General features: G+C 42.3%; 1 pseudogene; it reads left to right on the top strand.

The window, feature by feature from the left end:
- Positions 1–10,626: 10,626 nt before the first annotated feature.
- On the top strand, positions 10,627–16,912 carry LOC141003342 (unconventional myosin-VIIa-like; annotated as a pseudogene).
- The last annotated feature ends 5,137 nt before the right edge of the window (positions 16,913–22,049 follow it).

Here is a 22,049-nt window from a genome sequence, read left to right as displayed (position 1 = left end):
TACCTGAGTATAAATCGAGCCGCTCTTTCAACTCTTCATTTATAATTTTCTTCGCCCTGAGATCCTCCAGAAGTCCACACACAGTGTTCTTTGCCCTCCTTTCTCTGTCCTTCACGTTCCTCTTCTCTCTTTCCAGACTCTCCACCCTAGCTAAGGCTTCACTGAGTCTGGCCCTCAGATCGTCAGGTGATGAAGGCAGTGCATAGGAGTGGTCCTAGTAGGAAAAACAAGGATGAAAATATCATAAATAAATGTCATGTTTATATTACATCACTCAGTCACAGTCCATCACATCTCTGCTAGTACAATGTGCCTCAACTGTCCTACGTTCTTAATCTCATCACTCCTCAGTTGTACTACCAGCACTGTGTGTGTGCGTGTGTGTGTGTGTCAAGGACATGTTTCAATGTATGCATGTGTGTGTACGTAAGTCTGTCTGAAAGAGTGACAGAGTGGGAAGTGGTGGGAGTGACAAGAGGTTTGAATATAACCAGAATAATGATACTCACAGCTGTTTGAGGCAAGGGCGAAACTTTAGTTTCAGAAGTGGGGGGGACACAAGTAGGAACGGCAAATTTGTGCGCGCATAGTGCGCTCGATTTCTGCCTGCGTAGAGCTTAAATCATGCCATTTCTATTTAACCCTAGCCTACTATTTTGTCATTAATACATTATTATACAATTTCTACCCTTAAGCCATCACCACTCTAAACAACACACTGTAACCATATTAAACACAGCCCATGCACATGCAATAACTCCACACTATGAGCACTTAATAATGGACACTAATATGCAATACTTACTGTGATGCACTGACTGTGATGCATATGATGGCAATGTGTGTGTAGAACTGTGGATGTGCAGTGTGTCTGTGTGAGAGTATGTGTGTGTGAATGCGAACTAGCTATTTATTTTAATATGCTTTTATTTTTTTTAGACACTTTTCAACTTTTTTTTTTAGATATATGTATTTATTATTATTTATTTATAATTTCGTTGTGTGCTATACGATGACAATAAAGAATCTTGAATCTTGTGACCTCTTTCTCTCCGGGCATCCTTTATTTTTCACAACATGCCACATAACAAAAAAGAATGCACATTTTACCCATGGAGACTGCTCATGCCAATTTTCATGTCTGTATCACGATTCTGCCTAAAATCAGCTCTTAGTCATCAGCTTCAGTACCTTCTCCTCACTTGAACGAACCAAACACATGCTTCCTGTACTCATTTGCAAGGATAAACTCCTGGCAGATTTTCTCCTTGCTGACTTTATCCAGCATTTCTTTGTGTATGTGGCAGATCGCAACATTGTTTAGGCGCATTTGCACCATTGTGCTTCTCAGCCAGGTCTTCAATCTTCGCAGAGCACTGAAGCTCCTCTCTGCTTCAGCAGAGGCTGCTGGAACAACCATTAGGAGTCGTACAAGTGCTTCTACTTCGGTGAATAGGCCACGGACCTCAGGCAACTGACTCCTCAGAATAGCTGTGGCCTCTGAAGTGGTTGTGTATGGGTATTGGAGCTTAAACATACTCAACTGCACCTCCAATGATCTCTGGCTCAACTCTGGATACTGGTCCACCACTGCAGTGTCCATCTCCCCAGTTAGGAGGACTTTCTCCAGCTTTGCCAACACTTCCACGCCACTCTGATCAAACTTCTCCTTCATCTGCATGTCCACCATATCCAGGACTTTGAAGAAGTCAGCTCTGTAGTATTCTTCTGGGGTTGTGGATGAGTATGCAGTAGCATTGCCAGTGAAGCGTTTTGGTGGACGGCGGATGTGGGGCATTGTTATGGGCATAATATTTAGCTTGGTGATCATCTCCGTTGTGTGACTGTACATCTCCTGGAACAACTTCTCAGTTCTCTTTGCCCTCAGGGTGGTCCTCACACAATCTACTGCAGACAACATTCCATACACAGTTTGTGTTCGCTTCTGCAGTGTGGAATTAAGGCATTCCAGCTCCTCGATTACTTCATTGACCATCATGAGTCCTAGCACTGTGGTGCCTCTTCCAAATCTCTCCAACAGACCTCTTGCTGTCACACCAGTGTTTGAGGCATCTGTTTCAGCCATGTCCTCTAAGCTGAGTAGCACAGATTCTTACTGATGTAGCACAGATCGGATTGCTGGAGTCCTGGTCGTCCATCTTGTTTGACACAGGGGCTGCAGGTTGCTAACTTCACCTGATGCAGTAGATGCAATGTTCACAAATTTTGTTTTGTACTTGCCTGATAATTTGTAAAGACAGCCAAGTTTGTGGAGCCATTCCAGGGCATTAGATGTCAGTGATGAGGCTGTACAAGCAGCTTGGGCAACCAGATTTACACAGTGGGGGCCACAGTGTACATACAAAGCCAGTGGCTGCATCTCTCTTATCCTGGCCTGTGCTCCTTTGCTGTTGCCGGACATATTCGCAGCCCCATCGTATGTCTGTCCACGCAGACCAGACAGCGGCAGACCCAAGCGCAGCAACACATCTGTGGCGACTTTAGCCAGGTTTTCTCCTGTTGTGCTTGTTACTTCATAAAACCCCAAGAAGACCTCATGAGGGACCAAATCATGATCTACATACCGAACACATATGGCTTCCTGTTCAGTGCCTTCTATGTCCTGTGTTCCATCGATCATAATGGAGTACTGGAGGAGAGGCAGCTTATGAATTGTGCTAATGATATCCCTAATTATGCTGTTTGCAAATAGATGTAAAATTTCATTCTGGGTTTTGGAGGACATGAAGTCATGTTTTCTTGTTGACAGCCATTTCGCTAGGCCAGGGTCATCGTCACTTCTTACTTTCAATAACTGGCAGAAGTTTCCCTCATCAGCTGCATGGCCCCTAAGAGCAGCTCCCTGGCGAGCCAAGAGCTGTACAGAGCCCACAATTTTCATAAGACACCGTCTTGCTTCCTGCTGCTGGGCAGCTTTGGCTGAAGATAACTGCACATCTATTGGTTTTGTTTTGTGGCAGTGGGTAGTGACAGCAACTCTGTGTGCATTGCTTTGGGCGTGTTCAGTACATTTTTGAGTTGCCTTTTTCCAGTTGTGGAAACCGTTTTTGGAAAATGTTGGATCTGCATTCTTTGCCAGGTTTGATGTTTCATGTTCAAAAGCTTGGGCACAGAAAAAACATAGGATTCCATTGACTCCTGGTTTATAGTGGAGCCAAGGAAATTCACGGTACCACTTCTCTTGGAATCTTAGGGTTTTGTTGGTGAGCTGCTGCTCTACAATGACTTTTGGGCTAGCATGGTTGGGTTCTATTTCCTGCCTGCACTTCTTCACTTGTGCCCGTCTCCACAGATTTCTCCTATGAAATATGAAAATAGATCATGTTCATTCCTTCCTTTCTTTATCAACAAACCAAAATCACCTAACCATTTATACAACACATTAACCTACCTGCAACACAGTGCTGTTGCTGCTTCTCCCTGCCTCTCCCTGAGTTTGAGCCTGTGGTGTGAGTCCAACATTACAGTGAGTGAACTAACAGCAGAGGGAGTTATGTGAGATCCCCCCTCTTTCTTTCTCTCTCTCTCTCTCTCTCTCTCTCTCTCTATATATATATATATATATATATATATATGTATATATATATATATGTATATATATATATATATATATATATATATATGTATATATATATATGTATATATATATATGTATATATATATATATATATATATATATATACATATACATACACACATTTATATATATATATATATATATATATATATATATATATATATATATATATATATATATATAAATATATGAAAATAATTCAATAATAATAATAATTCGGAAATAAGAGGAATTAGCAGTTGACATGAACAAGGTAACGTTATACAACAGTGCTGAGCAGACGCAGTTACCATGCTAACTAAATGTTTAACAAAGTGGCGTAGGCAGAATTTTTATTTTGGGTGGGCCAGTAAAAAAATTGGATGGGCCATCTTTTTTCAGAAGGACAGTGCATTTCATCTACAGCGCACATCACTGTTAACCATTTTATTGCACTACTTTTTTTTTTTTTAAATCAACAGACACAAGCAATAACTTGTTCTTGACAAACACAATATTTGATACATACAGATGAAATGGTCTTTCCTGTCACTACACTATGATGATAAACTGTATTTAACTACTTAAATGACAGTAGCATAAACTGATTTGTTGCAGCCTGATGTAAACATTAATAAAACTCAGTAACCAATCACACAAGCAGATCCATGGCTCCATGTTGCCCCTGTGTGATGTTCAGGACAGGTGAGGACAGTCTGAGGACAGAGAGCTCTGAGGTTGAAGTTTATTATAATGAAATGCACCGTGAGACTGTGACAGGTCTGTACGTCTTGACCACATGTCAGCTGTTCAGCTGTAGTAGAGGAAACTCCGCTGTTCTCAGCTCCACCGCTCCTTTTTTTTTTTTAAATTTAGCTCCGGTAGTGACCCGGCTGAAATGCGTGAGGATGCGCGGATCCTGTGTATTTATCAAAGCTTGGTCACGCTGCTGAGGCACCGGGTTGGTTTGAGCTGCGTTCATGAAGTTAGAGGCTACTTTCAAACTCGTTACTCTATGGTTGTCGGCGTTTTAGCGATCGTACAGCCTGAGGCCAGTATACAACAGGTTACAGTGTTGTTGTCTCTTTTCACCTCCTCTCTCCCTTGTGTGATCAGTGCACTGCACACACGTCTTAAACGGAGATGGCTAAGCGCCTGGTTTAACATATTAGTTAGCTAATGTTAGCTACAATAGCGTATAAAGTAACGTTGAGTACAACTTTTGGCTACTCTACCCATCTCTGCACAGCCTACCTGCAACGCAGTGCTGCTGCTGCTGCTGCTGCTGCTTCTCCCTTCCTCTCCCTGCACCGATTGTGCAACCTCATCTGATATCTGATATGAAAGCAGTTGACATGAACAAGGTAACGTTATACAACAGTGCTGAGCAGACGCAGTTACCATGCTAATGTTGCTAACATATTAGTTAGCTAGCTACAATAGCGTATAGAGTAACGTTAGAAATACCAGTAATGACTAATCAACCCACATTTTCTTTCTTTCTTTTTAGTCCCGTTCCAAATAAGGACTTTAAGTTGAGCTGTCGGGTCCTTTTCATTGTTTTGCTGCTGTGCCGCGTCCTGTCTGTCTTTGATTGAGCACGTAGTGAGAGTGGAGGGGGGAGGGGAGGGGGGGCTTCCGTGCGGTCAGTACGCGCCGGAATTACAGCCTGTGCCTACTGTTAGTTTTCAAACTGTAAAAAGTGGGGGGGACAAAAACATGATTTTGAAAAGTGGGGGGGACATGTCCCCCCTGTCCCCAGTGGAAATTGCGCCCTTGGTTTGAGGTATAGCTAGTACTTATTACTCACAACATTGGGCACAGGCAGGGGTTTGGTCTCTTGGACGAGCTGTGAACAGTCCACTGAGAAGCTCTCTTCAGCCTTCTTTGAGGTCTGAGAAGGCCTGGTAGCCACAGGCTAAATTAAAGGATAACATATTGAAATTATCTCACAAAATACATCATTGATTCCTTCACATTCATACAGGAATATGAATATGTGTGGCATTGACTTATCTAATCCTTACAGCCTAGTGATACACCTACCCTTTGGAGATGAGAAACAGAAGACAGAAGGAACAGCTCCATCTCTGATCCTGACGGTCTGACCTGTTCTGTCAAAGTCCTCCTGTCTGAAGTGCTCACTGCAGAGCCTGGATGATGAGCTAGCAGAAAACCCTTCCCTTCTCAGAGCTGTTTGCCACTGCTCTCTCAGCCCTTTATCTTTGGGAAACCTACATAGTATGAGAAAAGTTAGCTAAGCAACTTACAACAATCAGAGTAGTTAGTTCGAGGCAATTTAGTTAAATACGATTGACTTCTTCGTTGTTTGGAGGCTAGTTTCACCGCGGGAATTCATAGTATTATGCGCAGGACTTTGTAGTATTATCCACAAAGTAAGCACATTCTGTTCTCAAAATGATGTTATAATGATCAAATACAATCAAAAGTAATTGTTCAGTCTTACCTGTGAAAGGTAATCCCATGGGATCTGGTTTTGATTGTCAAACGGTTGAAACATTTCCAAGCAGCACACGAATGAGGCATCCTCCGATCGCTCCAGTTTGCCTCCTCCAATATGGCGGCGACGTTGACGTACGGTCCAGCGCTCAATGAGGCGTCTACGTATATATGTCTATGCTCAGCACTATGTCAACTTTTTTGAATCTGGGAATTTTGAATCTGTGAATATATTTCCAACTTTACCGAACTCCAAATCTGTGTAATAAATTGTATCAACCCAGAAACAGCTGCAGCAACTTAATAGACATTACAGAGCATGTGAATGACCATTATATACTTCATCATAATGTTTGCACACCTTATACACACAAACTTTTTCTAAATTTTAATAGGGGCCGAAAAAAAACATCATTACTGACTTGTTAGAGATATACTGATTCCGATACCAGAACCAGAATTGAAAATTCCTCAAAATTATGCAGAAGCACATTTATCCAAACTAACAGTTGTAGTATTACCAGCAGGAGACTATTGATGTGTGGAGTGATTTTGGTAACACTACAGTGAGTAATAGTGAAGTTATTTGGAGTATCTCTTTTCGGTGTTGCACTTTGTAGACAGTCCCTGCACCCTCGTCTCACAGACGGCTGACCATAGAGATCAATGTTATTTTTCCAGCCCGGAGGACTGCTCGTTTTGATGAAAATACGGTTGTAGCTCGTTGTCTACCTTACTACGGTAGTAAAGAGTCGTCGTTTGTGTTTTAACAATGTTTCACTTCTGAGTTATTGATCCGGGAAGTTCGAATCTGTGAATATATTTCCAACTTTACCGAACTCAGATAGTGTGCAAACTTCAACCTTTTTTGACCACTTGAGAATAAATGAAATTGACAAAAATACCACCAAAATACCACATTAGGACACTAAGGGGTAGCCAAGAGGGCTCTCTCCAGTGAAACGGGGGTGCTTGTATTTTATACCGCTGTGTCTACTTGATTATTGTATTAACAGCTAGCCGGGTATGGCCAGCGCACTTCTAGCTTGTCATTGTGTGTGTATGCACTTGGGTGGCTTGATTATGTTGGCTGACTTATATGGCTGTGTGGCTGTATGGGTAGCCAATACAATGTTTTGGAGCACATTATTGCTAATATTTTCTTCTTCTTAAACAGCCAATTAGCAGTTGTGTTGATTAATTATCAGCAGGTTGACAACCACAGGGCTACGTCGACGTTGTAGGGTCTTAGATAATGACATAACCAGAAGACATAGGCTACATGAATATCCAACATTTGTATGCAAAAGAAAAATCAATAAGTGTCTTAGGCTGAGGTTGTTATTAATTTAACAAAAAGTGTGCTCACCCTTGCTGCTTCTTCGACATTTCTGCCAAGTCTTCAATGATGATGGCGCAGGCGCACGCTCAATTCGATTGGTCAAAGGTGCGCACGGCTCTTGACAGCGCCGCCACAATGTATACATGAATGGGTCACAGGAGATATTTTGTGGCTTGCTAAATAAAAAAGACTATGGATGACGTTCAGTATATTGAAGATGTATATGTGCAGTACAACTTATATAAAGCATTTAAATTGTCAATTTTGCCAATCAGAGGGAAAACGACGGTCTGTTAATGCCATAAAAAATGTACTTCCTCTGTTAATTTTAAGAAGTAGGCTAAAATTACTTATATTGTTTTCCTGATGAGAGGACATAAAAACAATGACATAACCTGTTAAGTCACATTAGAATGTAAAATGGTATTTTAGATTTATTTTATTAATTAAATAGGTAAATATGTTCGATTGTGATGTAGATTGTAGAACATTACTGCTATTTAAGGATGAGCGAGGTATAGTATGTCAGAAAAGATGGCATTTAACTGTGTTAGTCTGTGGAAACAGGTAGTTTCCTCCCAATATCAATCTGAATTGAGAGAGAAATAATATAAATATTTGACATTTTAGAGGGCTTTAATTTTGAAATTCCACATCAGAACTTCCTGATATTATATGAGTGAGTCTCTGAGGTGGAGTACTATCAGTCTGAAGTGAAATTAGTCTGTGGAAACAGGTAGTTTCCTCCCAATATCAATCTGAATTAAGAGAGAAATATTATAAATATTTGACATTTTAGAGGGCTTTAATTTTGAAAGTCCACATCAGAACTTCCTGATATTACCTGAGTGTAACTCTGAGGTGGAATACTATCAGTCTGAAATGAAATTAGTCTGTGGAAACAGGTAGTTTCCTCCCAATATCAATCTGAATTAAGAGAGAAATATTATAAATATTTGACATTTTAGAGGGCTTTAATTTTTAAAGTCCACATCAGAACTTCCTGATATTACCTGAGTGTAACTCTGAGGTGGAGTACTATCAGTCTGAACTGAAATTAGTCTGTGGAAACAGGTAGTTTCCTCCTAATATCAATCTGAATTGAGAGAGAAATATTATAAATATTTGACATTTTAGAGGGCTTTAATTTTGAAAGTCCACATCAGAACTTCCTGATATTACACGAGTGAGTCTCTGAGGTGGGTTACTATCAGTCTGAAGTAAAATAAGTCTGTGGAAACAGGTAGTTTCTTTTTAATGTCAAGCTGAATTCACATGGAAATATTGAAAATATTTGACCATTAAATTGGCTTTTATTTTGAAATTCCTCATCAGAAGCTCCTGATATTGTGTTCATTTTTACGTTGGACTAATTATTCACACCGATTAATTGCCATGGCCTCCATCTGCTAAGGCTTCAATGTGATCAGAATGAGGCTGGTAAAATGATTTACGTGAATAATCAATGAATGAATTCCTTAAATGCACAATCAATCAATCAATCAATCAATCAAATAATCGTTCAATCAATTCAACAATTAATGAACAGAAGTCGCACTAGACTTCTTTACGTCAGGTATGTTCCTACCCGATCTGGGATCGTACGCAGTGCGGTTTCTGCCGGTGCGACCCCCCTCAGGCTGCAGAGGCGTCACCGTTCATCCTATTAACCATTATTCTACCACTTAACTGAGTTTAGAAACATTATTTTAAGGTTGAAAAACTACCTAGTGTTGCTTTAACACGTCTTTTAACGCTGGAAATTTTCACCAACACTAGTAAAGATACTATCACCCACAGGTTCAGATTTCTGACCCCTATAGAGTTTTAACTTTTAATTTAATCAGTTTGAAATGACGAACTTTAACCTTATCACCTGTATCATGCAAAACCCTGTTATTAAAGATTGTTTGAACAAGTGATCAATCTCCATTTTGAATACCTGAGGTATCACCTGACTGTGGAGGATGTAATGAGCACCTTCACCAGAAACTTTAGTGACAGCTGTTGTGTTTGTGTTTGCAGCTGTTTGACAGGGAGCTTTGTGTGCGTCAGCTGAGGTACTCTGGTGAGGACAGATTTTGTCCAGAGGTCAAAAGTCACTGCTAAGGCACATCCGTTAGCTGGTTGCCATGGTGACACTGTCTCTTCTTTCCCCAGAGGTTCAATGAAAATACCAGCTGATGATGGTTGAGTCCCAGCTGTTTGTTTTCACAGTGTGTGACTCCAGTACGGCGCCCCCTGTTGAAACATTGTCTTTCCACGGATGGTTTGTCTGCATTTTGATTAAGCGACAACAACTGATATACTTCTATTATTTATTTTTTTCTCAGTAGTTTGCAAAATGTTCAGTTGAACTCGGAACTGAGAGCTGAAACTGAGCCTTCAATCAGCGCTGGCTGTCGGTTTTGTAGTTAAAAGTAGAGTTGGTCTTTCTGTCAGGTAGGGAACGTCTCTCAGAACGATAGAGTACATTTATAAATGTAGTTGTAGTTAATGATTTCAGGCTGGTCTCCATCTGGCCTAACTGCTCAGCTGGACAGGAAGCTAAACAGGAAGTAAAACGTGCAGGGGGGTGAAGGCAGGCCAGCACCCACGCTTCCCTGACAGGACGGATGGACAGATCCCAGGACGAAGAGATAGAAGAAGTTTAAGGCATTTGTGTTCTTTAATGTGTCATGTTAGCAAACTGGAAAGCTGCCACATTAAATCTGTGTTCACTGTGTCTTCACTTCAGAATGACAAGCAAAGTTCACTTTGAACATGTTGTGAAGGCAGATAATCACATGCTGGCCAACCTGTCAGTCAGTCAGTCAAATACTTCAGTCTCGACTAAAACATCTCAGCAACTATTGGATGGATTACTTTATTATGACATATTGGACAGACATTAGTGGTTTCCAAAAGGGTGATCCCCTGACTGGTCCTCTGTGCCACCAACAGGTCAAATTCCCATCAGCCTCAGCTGTACTCTGTGTTGAGAAAATGTTATCATGCTTAAATGCTAAGCTCATGAATTTGGCAAACTTTATACCTTTTAACACTTCCAAACAGAAATATCTTGACAGCTGTTCGAGAGATTGTCATTAAATGTAATATTGTTATTGTGAGCATGATAGCATGCCGATGTTAGCATTCAGTTGATTCCACTGCTATGCCAAAGTAGAAACTTTCAGAGCAGCTAGCTGGCTGTAGACTGGAAGTTGATTTATTGGTTCTCTCTGCTGCTGCGCAGGATCACCGCGACATGCTGCTGGAGATCGAGAGAGACAAGACCATCACGGACAAGGTCATCCTCATCCAGGTAGACCTGAAAAATCTGATTTCAGTCTTTCAGATTCAGGAAAACTGAAGTGTTCACACAAACAAGGTTTTTTCTGATTTTTCACTTCCTGCCATCAGATCGAACTTCCTGAAGATGAGGAAGTCGGCTGTGTTGATCCAGGACAAACACAAACACAACCAATTCAATTATAAAAAAGTTTAAACAAACCGACTGTGGGCCGTCATCACCATCCAGGCCTCCATCAGAGGAATGATTGCTCGCCGGGTGTACAAGAGGCTGAAGGGAGAGGTAGAGACACACACATACACACCAAGTACTGTACTTATGTACAATTTTGAGGTACTTGTAATTTATTTGAATTTTTATTTTTATTATCAGCTGCTTTTTATTCTTTAATTCTAATTTTGAACTGAGATGTTTTCAAGAACAAACCTTTTGGTTGAGCCTGAGTTGTTTTTGGTAACCAGTGGACTCCTGTCTCTTCCTTTCAGTACCGCAGGTGGTACCGAGGCCGAGGCTGAACGCAAACACCAGGTGGGAGTTCAACAAAGAATTCTGACATTTTCAAAACTCAGTTTGTTCGTCATATTAAAACAAACTGTAATGTCTTATTCAAGTTGAAATGATCCATAATTTCTTTTATTTAATTTGTTATGTGCTTTTGTTTCCTGTTTTTTTTCTTATCCATCTATACTGTATAAATATATATTTATTTATAATATACTTATTTATAAATTTATAGATATATATGTATTTATAAATGTATAAATATGTTTTATTTTTTTCAAATACACCTACAGTTATGAGAAATATACTTTTCACTCCTCCACCCAGTGACTCCAATACAGTGATTGTTATCCCTCCTCCTGTTCTGCCGCTGAGGGAACCAGGTGGCACATAACATAAACTACATTAACTGCAAACTATTATTATTATTATTTCAAAACCAGTGTGATATTTTGATTTTCTAGGAGCGTCTTGCCCAGCTGGCGAAAGAGGACACTGAGCAGGAGAAGCAGGAGAAGGTGTCACAGTTCATCTCTGCCTCACCACTCTGCACCTGCCTGCTTCAATCTGCCAATCAGACACACCCCTCTCATCAAGCCAACTCCACTCACCTGTGCTCTCTGCTCTGCTCTGGCTGCATTTAAGCTCCAGCTCCACTCTCACTCATTGATTCTCGATGCTTGCACCAGACTCTCCAGCGTTTCTCTGCCTGATCTCCCGGTTTCGACCCTGCTTGCCTCCGACCATCCTGCCTGACCGATCCCCTGGTAATCACCTCAGCCTTCCGTCCACGAGCCTTGCCTGTCCCTTTCTGGATTCTGCCTGTCTGCTCCCTTGGCTGTCCGGTGATTACCTGATTCAGCTCTGCAGAGTGAGTGTTACTCCTGTCTCCTCTGTGGCATCCTGCAGTTGTGTGGCTCTGATTATTCCTTCACTGAGTGAGTACAAGACTGAGCTTCACGGACGTGACTCACCAGTGTCCTGGTTTGGTTCGGCTGAACCTGATCTACAATCCCCACCAGAGACTGTTAAAGGCCAGCGGTCAGAAGACAGACTGTTTTGCCTACTGCCATTAATTCCTGTCTTTGTGCTGCTATTGGGTCCAAACCAAACCCCTTACAGAAGGAGGAGGTCCGCAGGAAGAAGGAGATGGTGGAGCAGATGGAGAAGGCCCGTCTGGAGCCCGTCAACGACTCTGACATGGTGGACAAGATGTTTGGCTTCCTGGGGATGACAGGCTCTTTGTCAGGCCAGGAGGGACAAGCCCCCGCCGGCTTTGAGGTGAGCTAAAAAAAAAAAAAGGTTTTCCTGTCACTGTATGAGATTAAATCAACTTTTTTTCTCTTGAATGATGGCGCCACAAAGTACTCTAAACCAACTTGACACTTTTGGTTGCAAGCTCTTGGTCTACAGCTTGAGGGGTTTATTTGTGTTCCGTTTTAATTTTCTCACAAAATGCAGCGCAATTTTGATATAATGTGAAAAAGGGCAAATCAGAGTAACTGGATGCGGTGAGTAACAGAGTCACAGAGGTGTTATGTAGGCCTGATGCAGGGGTCTGACGAGAAGGAGAAAAAAAGAAATGTCAGTTATTAGAAAGTGATGCAGTGTGAAGGTTTTCCACCCGACATCAGTGACCGAAGTCTGTCTCCTCTGCAGGACCTGGAGCGGAACCATCAGGAGCTGGAGGAGGAGGATCTGGATGAGGCTCTTCCTCTGCCTGAGGACGATGAAGAGGAGGATTTATCGGAATACAAGTTTGCTGCCACCTACTTCCAGGGCACCACCACTCACACCTACGTCCGACGGCCTTTCAAACAGCCTCTGCTGTTCCACGACCATGAGGGAGACCAGCTGGTAGGCCACCTTTGACATCTGACCCCAGTTTGACCCCCAGTTTGACAAGTTGTTTTTCTGAAAGATGCTCATGTCTGGCTGCCAAGAACCAAAACTAATTTGGTTTAAAAATATTTTGAGAGTCTTAAAGCATTCAATCTAAGTGTCTGCTACCTGTAGACGCCCTGATAGATATTTCTTCTGTGCTCCGGTCAGTGCTGCTCTGGCGGTGTGGATCACAGTGCTGAGGTTCATGGGAGATTTGCCAGAGCCTAAGTACCATACAGCCATCAGTGACGGAAGTGAGTAGATCCCCGTCATGACAAAAATCTGCGAGACGCTGGGAAAGAAGACCTACAAGAGAGAGCTGCAGGTGCTGCAGGGGGAGGGAGAGGTAAGGAAGAGGAGGGTTTGGAGGGATGAGATTTATATAGTCAGAGCAGATTTACTGGAGGACTAGTTTCTGTACCTGCTAGCAGAAGCATCTGATTAGTCTTTGAGCTGTTTCCTTCCTGTCCTCCCTGCAGACGTCTCACTCAGACAGCCACAAGAAGAACAATGACACAAGCTGGTCTCCCTCACCCTGAAGAAGAAATCCAAGATCACTGAGGAAGTGAGAGACGCCGTTAGTGTTTGCCGTTTAGGCCTCATGTAACTTGTATTGTAGCTTTGGTGTTTTATTTCCTCATCTGCTGTTTTCAAGCCCGAGTGAGCGCTCCTGTTTCCACTGCACCATCTCTGCCTGATTGACAAGTCCCGCTTCCTGCCGCCAGCCATTGGTCCTCCGCAGCTGCAGCCGGTGAGCCTGACGAGCTGTCAACGAGCAGTCCAGCTTCATATAGCAGTGCTCTTCAGACAGCAGGAGGGCTGTCACTGTGCAGTGTGACTTTCCTCCTCGTTGGTGTGCTCTGTTGTTCTGAACTGTGATTGAATTGTGTGTAGTTAACTTCTGGTCGTGGTATTGTTAGCCTGTGTGTGTTAGCTACTGAGCTGTGCTAACCTTTTGATGTGCTTCGGCACTAGTACTTAGTTAAATCACCTTGTAAATAGCACTTTTTGCACATTTAAGATTTCTCTTGTTAGGAGGCAGTAAGGGTGTAACTGCCATTTATTTTGATCCCCCTTATTCTCCTGTTTTTGTTAGTTTAGGGAGTTAGGTTTAGTTATTGTAATTTGGTTTGTTCTTTTGTTTCCTCCCAGGGCCAGATAGACTGGTCGAGAAGGTAGTTTCTTTTGTTTATTATTTTGGCCTTAGTTCACCCTGAAGAGAAGCTTCACTTTGTTTTCTGTCATATTTTGTTTTGGCTTTGTCCATACTTTTGTACCATAATCAGTGATCAACTTGAGCTGTTAACAATAAATATAACGGGTTATAAAAGCATTTGACATTGCAGAACTAGAAAAGTTACAATGTGATGCGTTTCAGGTCACCAAACGCCTTAACGATGGTGAGTACAGTCTTCACGGCAACAGCATGCTGGAGGACCGGCCCACATCCAACCTGGAGAAACTTCACTTCATCGGCAACGGGATCCTGAGACCAGCACTGAGGCACACACACCTGACATGGTCATGAATAGAGCTTTAGTTTGCTAAGTAAGTACAGTGTTAATGTAATTCATATAATTCCAGTTTGTTGTTTTGTCTACATTTATAGACAGCAGGATGGGTTTAAGGAGTGTTTGTTTTTCTGTGAGAGAGATGTTTAAATTTGCCCACAACCTGATCATACAGTACATATGAATTGTCACTTGTTAGTAAAGTACTTTGTAGTTTTGTTTTGTTGTTTACTTCTTGAAAACTTGAAACTTAAATCTGTTTTGTTTGCCTTCAGTACCTGAGAAACTTCATCAGCAGCGGGCCACCGGGTTATGCTCCGTACCGTGAAGAGAGACTGAGACGGACATTTGTCAACGGGACGAGAACACAACCTCCGTCCTGGCTGGAGCTGCAGGTACACGCACACGCACGCTGACACACAAACACACACACGTGATCTCAGGTTTCTTGGAGTTAAAATTGATGCACAACATTTTCAGTTCTCACCTGAATGTTTCAGTTTTATAATCATCAGTGTTCTTAGATTGATGAGAAATCCACAAAAAGAAAGATAAATTGAATTGATTTAAAATTAGCAGTTCATAAACCACAAGACTGTAGAGAGGTCAAATATATTAAAAAAAAATATGGTGCAGAGAAACAGTTGATTTGACAGTGAGCAGGAGGCAGTGATGATCTGGTAATAACAAACTGTTCACAGGCCACTGCTGTAGTCTGGAGTCAAACTGTGAAATGATTTGAAAACTCTAGGAGGCACCTTCAAAAGTAGTTCTACAGCTTAAAGCAAGAGACTTTTCAACCAACCTTTGGAAACCAACTGACTGCCTGAAATTTATATCCAGGCCACCAAGTCGAAGAAGCCGATCATGCTGCCGGTGACGTTCATGGACGGCACAACCAAAACTCTGCTGACAGACTCGGCCACCACAGCCAAGGAGCTCTGCAGTGCATTGTCTGATTAAAATCAATCGGGACCGATTTGGCTTCTCACTCTATATCGCTCTGTTTGACAAGGTATGCACACAGTAGCATGTACCGCACACACTTTAGGACCATCATTGGCACTGTGTTTTTTTCTCATTGTTACTTGACCTGGATGTCACTCTGAGGAATGATGTTTGTGCAGAGCTCGTCTGCAAAGTTGCAGTCTAGTAACAGAAGTAGCTAAGTGTATCTCCTCCTGCAGGTCTCCTCTTTAGGCAGCGGGAACAATCATGTGATGGACGCTGTTTCGCAGTGCGAGCAGTACGCGAAGGAGCAGGGAGCTCAGGAGAGGAACGCCCCCTGGAGGCTGTTCCTCAGGAAGGAGATCTTCACACCGTGGCACTCCCCTGTTGACGACCAGGTCGCCACCAACCTCATCTACCAGCAAACCGTCAGGGGTGTCAAGTTCGGAGAATAGCGCTGTGACAGGGTGTGTTTTTCCTTTCTTTGGCTCTTTAGTTTAAAGGAATAGTTTGACATTTTGGGAATACAGAACTTCTTTTTCCCCCTTTTTATTGGAAGAAGTAAAAACACAGTCCAAAAACACTTGCAGTATTTATCTCTGTGTCCTCAGGATGAACTGGCCTCTCAGCAGTATTACGTTGAACCGATCCTCCTGGAGCGTCTGCTGAGCCTCATCCCCTCCTACATCCCGACAGAGATTGGGTCGGGTTACTTTGGTCCAGAACCCTGATGGTATTTTAATAATCTGAACAGTTTATGATTAGCTTTGAATCATCGAATTGTTATTGTATTTGTATATTTGCATCTACATTGACTGTAGTTGACACCATCTGCAGGGCATCTACACCCAGAAGAGGTTTGACACTCAGAAGGTGAAGGAGGAAGTGGTGGCTCGCCACAAGTGGCCTCTTCTCTTCTCTCATTTTTACGAAGCCTTCAAGTTCTCAGGTGAGCATCTACAACATCTTTTATACCATGTGGTAAGAGGCACAGAACATGTACCAGTCAACATCCAATCACTCAAAACACTGGAGCTGATACAAGATGCATTTGGACACATAAAATGTTTTTTTGATTAATCACTTTCATTTACATTCGGTTTATATGACATCACATTTTCATCTTTGCTCACTGCGTCTGAGCCTTTCTTACCCCCAAGTGTGCATAAACTGCAAAAATAGATCTATAAAGGGTATTGAAACAGCAGTCATCAGGCACCAGGTGTTTTTCTTTTTAAACTAAGAAAGGTGCGCCCTGCCTCTAAGATCCCAGTCTGCCTAAAAATGACCTGATCGTCGCTGTCAACTGGACAGCGGTTTATTTTGTGGACGAGCAGGAGCAGGTCCTCTTAGAGCTGTCCTTCCCAGAAATCACTGCAGTATCCAGCAGCAGGTGAGGCATGCTATGAGCAGTTAGCACTTAACAGTTTAAGTCTTACACTGGTATCACTCCCTGTCCTTTATTTCATTCCTTAATCCACATTTCCATCCGCCCATTATTGCCTGTTTACACTGCTATTGCTATTATTATTTTACTTTTACTGATCAACCAGCCTCTCCTAGCACATCCTCCCTTTTGTCTCTCTCTTTTATCTTGAAATTATCTCCCAAGAAAAACAACTATTATACAGTTATTTCAGCAAATGCCCAATAAGGTAATTTGACGAGTGTCAAGGCTCTTTACAGCTGTGTGAATTAAAACTCCATCTGTCTGGAGCAAAGAAGGAAGTGACTTGATGTTGATTAAGGTTAAAGGGACTTCAACATCATGTTTTAAAGAAATGAAATGGTTATTTTAAGCCAAACTGTGATCTTTTTCTAACCCTCAACATTTGTAAGGTTTTGGTGTGGAAGGCACTTACACAAACAATGAGAAGGACGTCAAATCAGAAAATGCTTTTGTGGAGAGAGCTGGCAATCCATGTATTTACTGTAGTTGTCTAATTTGGAGGACTTGTTGGTCTTTCAGGGGAGGAAAGTTGCAGAGTTTCACTCTGGCTCTCTGATATTTTCAATATTAAAGAGTAGGGGTGTCACGATTCTCCAAATCCTCGATTAGATTCAATTTTCGATTCTAAGGTCACGGTTCGATTCTCGATTTTTACATGTTTTTAAAGCACAGGTTGCTATGCCATTTTTAGACTAGACTTTTATGCAATATAATATCTGACCTTTGTTCGCAATGTACCACACTACATTGTCAAATTTAAAACATTTATTAACAACATAATGTAACAATAACTTATATCTTCAGTCAATTGGAAACTTAAACAAAATAACCTGCCATCTAGTTTCTCTTTTGTAACGACCTGAGGTAATATGTGGCCTGGTGTTGAGGAAATCTTAGCTCCTGCTAGAAACCATGCAGCTTATGATTTGGTGGGCCTTAGATGGCTCATCACAAATGTCACCATCGAGCCAAGTCCCTCCTCTGTTTAGAGAGGTGTTCCACCTTCTGGAGTCTTCGGTCCCATTGGAGATGCATTCAAAGCCGTAAAATACTCTATTCTCAGCAGGACATTGAGGTTTCTCTGAGGAATTACAGACTGGAGTCTCATTTAGTGTGGAAGGAAGGCTAACAGTCTTTGGGCTTGTTCTGGAGCTCTCAGCAAGATTAGGTGTGTACACTGACAGTGTTTTCTTGTGCCAGTCCAGCTCTTCTTTATGGACGGAGGGGAAACATGTCCCAAGCTTTGTAATCCTCCTTCATTTGATTTGTTGCCTGAAAGGGCTTCTTGCTTTTCTCATCCCTTTGCATAGATGGCAGGAGTGGTTTGGTGCGCGGGCATTCGTGTGCCTTGTGGTCTGCATGTGTTGTAGAAAGGAAGTTGTTGGGATCTGCTGGTGGACTGGGGTCTTTAACTTTTCCTTGGCTGTGAAACTTAGTTTCCAGGGACAAGTTCTTAAATTGTTGAAAGAATTCCTCGCTTTTGTGATAAGCTTCTTGTTTACATCCCAAGTCACCTTTGGCCTCATGGACATTACAGACTCTATGGTCAGACCTTTGTCGGGCTTCTCCCTGTGAATCCTGTTGCTTATATGAAGCCCATTCCTGCAGCACCTGGTTGCCTGGTTGGAACTTCTCAGCGAGAGCTCTTAGGTTCGAGAGATTTTCAGCCTCATCTCCAATGGCTGCCTGTGGTCCAAAAACTTCGAAGGCTCCCAATAAGTTTAGGTTGTAGAATCGCTGTTCCAAGCTATCTATTAGGGCCTCTATAATATGGTTCCATTACCTAAAGATGGCAAACAAAAGTAATCTCATTAGTTTGTCTTAAAGATGCAGTCAATCATGGCTTAGACTCAATGCAATGCTACACGCCTCCCCACTGACTGTTCCTGTGCTCTAATCTCCCTTCTCTGAAATATTTACAACACACTACTTGTTGCTTATTGGCTGCAATAGTGTTTTGCTGGCAGGTATGGCCATCCGTGTTCAATTGCCATATAGACCATATACGGAGAGAGCATATCCTAAGATATTCCTCAAATCTGTCTGGAAATAAAAGAATTAGAATCACTTCCTGTTTGTACAGTAAATTGCAGACATTCAAACACTTACCTGGCTCCTAAATCTGGACCAGAGTTGCTGTCTGTAGGACGTTTCTCGGTGGTCCCTCCCTCTTCAGCCCCTCTCCTCCTCATCAACTATCCCAAAGGCAGACAGTCCTGCTGGATCATCCAGGTCTTGGTTCAGTCGGGACAGGAATGAACCTGGAGGCTGATTGTCTCCAGCATCTTTGAGCCTCCTTAGAGCAGCCACAGAATAAAAGGATGAGGGTTAAATACATGTGGTAAAATCTGCAGATAATAAGAGCTACTAAAATGCTCTGTTGCAATAAGTTCTTACCTGGTATTTCACTGCCAGGAAATTCACTTTTTCCTTCTGGAAGAGTTACAAACATAAGACAAACATAAAATTGTAGCCTTGCTTAACATTTCACTAATAATACGATGTTTTCCCCCTTTTTGTAATCATACTTGCCTCACATGGAGATCAAGCTGTCGACAGACAGAAACATCTGTGCTCTCGTCAATTTCCAATCCTATGCCGAGAGCCATGGATATCGGACAGTATCGATTCCTCCACGACAGTACCGATTGTCTCCAACACCTCATCTATAATACGGTGTGACGTGTAGTTGGTGGTGTTCCCAATCTGAAAGAATTCAAATGGAATATTACAAAATGTTTGCAGTGTGTTAAATGACAAGAACATTTTATAGGGCAAAATGTATGTTTTACCCTCAGCTTTTGGAAATAATCACATCCCAGTAACTCTGCAAGCTCCAGCAGAAGAGGGTAATTTGTATGATGTGCCTGCTCTCTTTTGATGAGGTGATACAGGCACTTAAAGCTACCTATCACAGCCTCATGCTCAAGAACAACGACAGGTTCAAAGGCAACCAGAAGAGAGTTTTGTCCTGTGGAAAGTTTGACGTATCTGCATCATGCAATCAATTGTGAAATAAAAAACAACTATAGAAAATGGCAACAGAACATTTTTAACTATTGACAAAACGTTAGCACTTACTTTTCACTTCAGGCCAATTTGTTGCTGATGCTTATGTCAAAAGTCCATTTACACAAGATCTTACCTTGCATGAGTGTGGAGTGAGATATTACACTCTCCTGGTGGTGTTGAGTGTTGAGATGTTTGTCCAGGTAGTCAACCCGGTACAGTTGGTACCCGATCTCAATAAATGGCCGCTTTGCCACACCTCTTTTGGGTGTGTAATGGAAAATTATATTACTAGACTCTTGTATGAGAAATGATTTAACTCTTATATCATTATTATGTTTTACATTGTCTTCATATGTTCTTCCCACATCCTTGAATGTTTGTACTGTCTGCACAATGAGAGACTGTTATTATGTGCTTCGTGTTATGGGAATGGAACCTGGTACAGACATGAGAAGGAGACAGGGTACTCCTTTCCCTCTATCAAAAAGGTTTCTCAACTGTCATCTTGTTCTTCTTTCTGCAGACCACATGCCACTCTGTATGATTGTTGAACCTTCTTTATAAAGAATGAAATCCTTAAAATACAACTGGTATTTCATCCACAATGGAAACAAAATGGAAACAGTGCATCGGTTGCAGCTTTTGACAGTGCTGCGTACTCTGTTGCTACTGACAACCAGAACTCTTCCAGTGCACATGCCGAGAAAGCGGTCTGTAATGTGCGGTCAGAGGAGAGATCTAGCAGGGCGTCCTGCAGCTCTGATGGCAGGTGATGCGCGGTGGAGGTGGTGAAAGGCTGGCGTATCCAGTCGTACTTTTCCGGCGTGTCAGCATTTGGGAAGTACTTAATGAAACTTTCAAGCAGCCTCCTGAGGTGAGAGGCAATAATTCCTTTCATAGTTTGAATGGTTATGTCATAACTCTCCATAAAGTCATCAAGCTCAGGGAACATTTCAACACCTCCCCCTTCCACTCGCACAGCCCACCGCTCCAGCTTTCTCTTAAATGCCGTGACCTTATCAGAGAGGATAAGGACATTTGTGTTTGGGCCTTGTAGGGACAAGTTTAAGCTGTTTAGTTTGTCAAAAATGCTGGCTAAATATGCCAGGCTCGCGACCCACTTTGGGTCAGTCAGATAGTCAGCAAGGGGAGAACTACAGTCTGATAAAAATATGCGGACCTCCTCACGCAGTTCAAAGAGCCTCGTTAAAACTTTGCCATGAGTAAGCCACCTGACCTCTGTGTGAAAGAGAAGTGCTTCATGGTCTGATCCCATTTCATGACAGAGTGTGGCAAAGAGTCTGCTTTGCAGTGGCCGTGATTTAATGAAATTAACCATCTTAACTGATGTTTGGAGAACATCACGAAACTCTGGCTCGAGACACCTGCCAGCAAGTGCTTCCCTGTGGATCATACAGTGCAGAAATTTCACATGGGGGGCTACCTCCAACACGCAGGCCCTCAAACCTTTTCCTGCCCCCTGCATAGCTCCAGCTCCATCTGTGCACACAGATACACAGCTCTCCCATCTCAGTCCCTCTTTTTGTATGTTACAGTCTAGCTTGTTGAAAATGTCCCGTCCAGTGCATGTTCCCTCCATTGATGAGCAAAACAACATATCCTCGTGCATTTTCTCTTCGTAGCTGTACCTCACAAAGGCCAGCAGCTGCGCATCTCCTGACACATCTGTGCACTCATCAATTTGCAGGGAAAATCTTCCACTCTTCCTCACTCTGTCAATGAGTTGATCTTTAATGTCATTTGCTATGTCCTGAATGCGGCGCCCCACGGTGTCATTTGACAGGGGAATGGTTAAAAGAGTGTTTAGATATTTTCTCCCCATGCATTGCTCTTGTCATTGCTACAGCTGCGGGACGGATGAGACTTTCCGCGATCGTGTGAGCCTTTTTTGATTGAGATATGCAACCTCATATGAAGCTGCCAGGGCCTTAGCAGGGACTGTAGAGTATTCACTCACCACTGTTTTTTGCCTTTTTAGTTCTTGCTCCCTGTGCTGAAAAAAATCAATTGGCTTATCAATTAAGCTGCTGTGTTTTGTCTCTAAATGTCTT

The sequence above is a fragment of the Pagrus major genome, chromosome 10, assembly GCF_040436345.1.
Source record: "Pagrus major chromosome 10, Pma_NU_1.0".
NCBI lineage: Eukaryota > Metazoa > Chordata > Actinopteri > Spariformes > Sparidae > Pagrus > Pagrus major.
Note: the sequence above shows the minus strand (reverse complement) of the source record. Positions and strands in the feature narration are given on the sequence as shown.